Consider the following 6,101-nt stretch of genomic DNA (forward strand, 5'->3'; position numbering starts at 1 on the left):
AATGGAGATAAGTACAATTTCTGTGCCCCTCATCACACTTCCCGGGCAGATACCTATTGTGCCAATATCAACAATCAATTTTGTATACCAGCTTCACTGTCTCCTAAATCAAGACCCCTCTAGTGTCAAAGCATGTCACCAGCTAATTCTGATTTCTACCAACATGTGGGAATGAATATGAGAATATCCCAGTGCAAGAGGAAGTCCTGGGCTCTGCTTGAACCTAGACCTCTGGGGATGGGCTACACTGAGCCATCTCCACTTACCATCCCAGCTTCCTGGCTCAGACCAATGGTATCCATTTCTGTAATGGCTTCTCAGGGATGGAAATTCCAGAAGCTCTTAAGAAATATATCTATTGGATCTTGTGATGAGGGATTGTTTTATTCACTGTATCCCATCACAATTATATACCATAACTTGTTCAGCCATTTCTTAAAATTGATGGGCATCCCCTGAATTTCCAATTCTTTGCCACCACAAAAAGAACTGCTATAAATATTTTTTGCACATGTAGGTCTTTGTCCTTTTTCTTTGATCTCTTTGGGATACAGACTTACCTGAACTAATGCATAGTGAAGTAAGCAGAACCAGGAGAGCATAGCACACAGTAACAGCAACATTGTGCAATGATCAACTATGATGGACTTAACTCTTCTCTGCAATACAGTGATCCAAGACAATTTCAAAAGTTTCTCAATGGAAAATTCTATCTACCTTCAGGGAAAGAACTGATGGAGTCTGAATGCATATTAAAGCATAGTATTTTCACTTTTTTATGTTTTTTTTTTACCTTTGTTGTTTCTTCTTTTGTAGCATGACCAGTATGGAAATACGGTTTACATGACTACACATATGTAACCTGTTTCAAATTATTTTCTGTCTTGAGGGGAAAGGGAGAGAAGGAGGAAGAAATTTTGGAAATTAAAATGTTATTAAAAAATGACTATGAAAAATTATCTTTACATGTAATTGGAGAGAAACTATTAAAACATTATTTACATAAAATCAAGATAGACAGATTATCTCTTTATATAATTCTGTATTTTTCTTATTTTTGTTAATAATACGCCTTTTTGTATTTGTAATTTTTCTTAACATTGAACCAGATCAGCATGCCTAGTATAAAAGCAATCTAGTCACAGTAAAAACTTTGTAATATGTTCTGGTAGCTTCTTTGCCAATATTTCATTCAAAATTTTTGTATTGATATTTACCAGAGAGAATGGTCTATCATATTCTTTCTTTGACTTTTCTTGCCCTGGTTTTTGGTATTTAAAATCATATTTTTCTCACAAAAGTTTCTCTATTTTAAGAGACAATTTATGTAAAACTGAAGTTAGTTGTTCTTTAAAAATTTGCTAAAATTCACTTGTAAATCCATTTGCTCCTTGGGTTCCTTCTCTCCCTCCCACAACCTTTGCAAGTTCATTTATGGTTTGTTCAATTTCTTTTTGTACTATTAATCTGGGTACTTTATATTTTGTAAATATTCACACATTTATCAGTATTGTTGGCATCAAATTGGGCAAAAGAGTTTCTATTGATACTTTCCTTTCTTTCATCTGCCTCAGGTCTCTCCCCACTCCAATCCATCCTCCATTCATCCACCAAAGTGATTATCCTAAAGCACAGGTCTGGTGATACCTTCACAGCCTCCACTCCCCACCCATTCCCACATACACTCATAAACTCCATTGGCTCCCTATTGCCTCCAGGATCAAACACTGAATCCTCTGTTTGGCATTGAAAGCTCTTCCTCAACTAATCCCCTCCTACCTTCCCAGTCTTCTTACACCTTACTCTCTTCCATATGTTCTTCAATCCACTGACACTGGCCTCCTGGGCTGTTCCACCACCAGGACACTCCATCTCTGGCTTTGGGCAGTTTCTCTGACTCTCCTCCCTGCCTGGAATGCTTTCCCTCCTCATCTCTGCTTCTTAGTGTTCCTGGCTTCCTTCAAGTCCCAACTAAAATCCTGTCTTTTCCCAACCCTTCTGAATTCCAATGCTTTCCCTCTGTTCATTATTTCCTATTTATCCTGTAGGTAGCTTGTTTGTACATATGTGTTTGCTTATTATCTCCCTTTTTACATTGTGAATTCCTTGAGGGCAGGGACTATGTTTTGCCTCTTTCTATCCAAGGTTCTTATCACAGTACCTGACACATAGTAGGCACTTATTAAATGTTAATTGGCTGACTGATCTTCATCCCTTTTTTCAATTAAAAGAAAATCCAAACAATTTGGTTTTCCTTTAAAGAGCAATCAATTAACTGTTTGTTTTACCCAAATTTTATTCGTTTCTTCTTTTATTTTCAGGATTTTTCTTTATGTGCAGTTGGGTTTTTTTCTGTTTGTTTTTTTCCAGGTTTTTTCTTTTGGTCTTTCAGTTTTCTCTTTTATTCATGAATGTATTTGGAAAGATGAATTGTACATAAGGATTTTTTGGCCTGAATCCTGGGAGTTTTTGGTATGTTGTGTCATTTTATCAGTTTAATCGATGATGTGATCTATTCTTTTTCTGATTTGTCCTGTGTCCTTTCTGATTTCTAGGTCTGGCCCAGTGCCTGATACATAGTAGGATCTCACCAAATATTGACCGCCTAACTGATTTGTTCTGCTGAGGCGGCATCCCCGCCCAGTCTCACAACCTGCTTTCCATTGGCTGAATCAAGCCCCGCCTCCAAACGTGACATCACAGGTCTCCTCCTTTCAGAGGTCTTCACCTGGGCTGGGGTCTGTGAAGAAGGGCATCCTGACGCTCCAGCTACTTCCCCTGCCCGTTCCCCAGTCCCGGGCCTGCTTGATCCCCCTTGGGAATCCTCTGTGTGTAGAAGGTAAGTAAGGCCCCGCGGCGTGTCCCTTTTACTCCCTCCCTTCCCTCCCCAGATCCCCCAGTGGGTGTAGTGCGCGCCCCCCACCCTATCCCCCGCACCCCCAGACCTCAGTCTAGGGCCTTTTGGACTTCACCCATGGATGGATCCGCAGGTGGATGTGCCAAAGGCCTGTGTCTGTGTGTTGTGAGGGATGGAGGTCCTCTGGGAATGCATCCGGTAATTTCCCACTGCACCTTGCCTGCCCCACCCGCCACATTCCTCCCATCCCCTCTGTGGAGCTCGGCCTGGGACTGGTGGGTGATGGTGGTGCGGAAAGAAGAAACAGTCCACAAAATATCTCTTATTTTGTGCCTTTTCATTTTCTATCATTTTATTCATTCATTCATTTATTATTCTGGACTCCAGAAGCGCCCGATCAAATAAACATTTCCATGTACAACAGAAAAAGGGGATTGTAAATGCACCTGTTGATTTGTGTCATCTATAGCTTAATTTAAAAAAAAAAAATATATATATATATATATAATAAATTCAATCTATTTTTCAAAGCTGCCAGTTCTTCTTTCTGGCGTTCCTTTTGCTCTCATCTGTTCAGTATTTTTTTTTTTTAAAGATGCCTTAGTGACCACCGTCTTTTGTTGTTGTTGTTAGTGTTTTTCCTTCCCCCCCATCTCTGTCTTCTCTGCCTCCCACACCTCACTACATTAAAAAAGAAAGAAAAAAATTTCCTTTGTAACAAATATGCATATTCAAGTAAAACAAATCCCCACTTTGTGTGTGAAAATGTGTCTTATTCTACACCTATATTCCCTCACCAGTTTAGATGTGGGCCCCGTGCTTCATTGACATTCTAGGATCTTAATTGTTAATTGCATTGATCAGAGTTCTGAAGCCTTTCACAAGGGTAAAACCCACCTTTTTTAGGCTCATTGAACTGGATGCAGAGCTAATATAGCTTTGTGAGGCCAACCAGGTATGTACAACACCCCATCTTAAATACCTTAAAAATGCACAAAAGGATGGCTGGTATATAGGACTTCTGAGCAATTTAATTGGATTTGGAAGAGTAATTTTTTTTTTTAGTTTTTTTTAATTTATTTTTACAAGCATTTATTATAATTTCCTCCCAGTGGTGAGCCCCCCCCCCCCCACTGCAACAAGGACAATGATAAAGCCCTCACAATAAATATGCATATTCAAACAAAACCAATTTCCATTGACTATATACAAATAGGCATGTGTTATTCTGGATTTTCAGTCCATCACCTCTCTCGCAGGAGGTGGGTAGCATAATTCATCCATAGTCTTCTCAACTGAATTAATTAGGTTCTAAAACCTTTTAAACTTTTTTTTTCCTCCAAAGTGTTGTTTTCATTGTGTAAGTTTTAGTCCTGCTCACTTCAATGTGTATCAGATCTTAAGAGTTCTTCCCAGTTTCCTCTGAAACTGTCCGTTTCTTATGGCACAATAAAAAATTATTCTGCTACTACATTCATAGACCACAATTTATTTAGTTATCTCAGTGTAGGTGGAAAACCCCTTAGTTTCCAGCTTTTGGCTGCTTCAAAAAACCCTCCTACAAATATTTTTGTGTGGATGGGTCCTTTTCCTTTGTCTTTGCTCCCAATGTGGTCTAAGCCCGGTGGTGGTACAGTTAGGCCACAATTTAGTAACTTTTGGGGCACAATTATAACTTGCTTCCCAATATGTCTGGACCAATTTGTAACTCTACTAGCAGTGCTTTCTGTGTACCTATTTTCCTGTAGCCTGTCCAGCATTTGTCATTTTACTCATTAATAGTCAATAAACATTTATTAAGCACCTATTAAGCACCATTTATTAGCATCCACTGTGCTAAGCAGTGAGGATGCGAATACCAAAAAGAAAGACAGTCCTTGTCTCAAAAAATGTACAATCTAATGGAGGAAGACAGCACACATACACAAAAGCTGCAAAGTGTGTGTGTGTATATGTATGTGTCTATAAATAAATGAATAGAACAGTTGAAAAGAATGGTAAAAAATAGTTGTACCTCCCTCAAAGAGCCAGTCTGCCTAATGGATAATTGGTAATGTACAGAAATCCTGAATGTTTATCCAGATTTATTTTATATTATGCTACACTAAGGAGGTTTATTTTTTTAATTAGTTTTTCAGTTGATTTCTTAAGTAAACTATCATATCCACATCAGGTAATAGTTTTTTTCTTTGCCAATGCATATTTCTTCAAAATAGTTTAATATCTTATTTCTATGCCATGAATTTATAGAAAAATATTGAATAAAAATGGTAATAATGGACATCATTGTCTCACCATGATCCTATTGGAAAGGCTTCTCGCTAATCCCCATTAAAGATATTGATTATTCTTAGTTTTAGATATACTTCTTATCATTTTAAGGAAATCTCAAATTATTCCTATGCTTTTCAATTTTTTAAAACAGGAGTTGGCATTTTATTTTATGAAAATCTTTTCCTACATCTATCGAAATAATCATATCATCTTTGTGAATTTTGTTAGTAATATGGTCAATTATGTTTATAGTTTTCCTAATATTGAACTAGACCTGCATTCCTGGCTTAAATGCAGCCTGATCCTAGTATAATATTACTGTAGCCTCCTTGCTAACATTTTATTGAATATTTTCTTATCATTAATCATTACTGAAATTGGTCAATGGTTTTCTTTTCCCTTTTGACTCCCTGTATTTAGTTATCAAATTTTGTCATCAAAGGGATTGCATAGGATACCATCTTTGCCACATTTTTTTAGTTTATGTACTATTGGAATTAATTGTTTTTTAAATGTTTGGGAGAATTCATTTTTTTTCTGAATTAAAAACAATTTTAACATATTTTTTATTTTGAGTTCCAAATACTCTCCCTTCCTCCATCCTCTTTCCTACTGATTGAGAAGGCAAGCTATCTAATGATATCCATTACATATAACTTCTCCATATTAGTCACATTGCAAAATAAAAAGCAAGAAAAATAAATAAATTTTAAAAAAAACATGTTTTATTCTGTACTCAGAGTTGTTCAGTTCTTTCTCTGGAAATGATTAAAAGTGATTTAGAGCATTTTTATATGCCTGTTGATAGCTTTGATTTCTTCTTCTGAATACTACTTGTTCCTATCAGTTGGAGAATGGTTTGTATTTTTATCAATTTGGCTCAGTTTCCTTATCCAAAGGTCTGACAGGTAAAATTTTCCATGCTACCCTAATTTGTCTAAGTCCTTTACCCATCTTGACTTTATCTTGG

The sequence above is a fragment of the Vombatus ursinus genome, unplaced genomic scaffold, assembly GCF_900497805.2.
Source record: "Vombatus ursinus unplaced genomic scaffold, bare-nosed wombat genome assembly UNPS02004099.1, whole genome shotgun sequence".
Lineage (NCBI taxonomy): Eukaryota > Metazoa > Chordata > Mammalia > Diprotodontia > Vombatidae > Vombatus > Vombatus ursinus.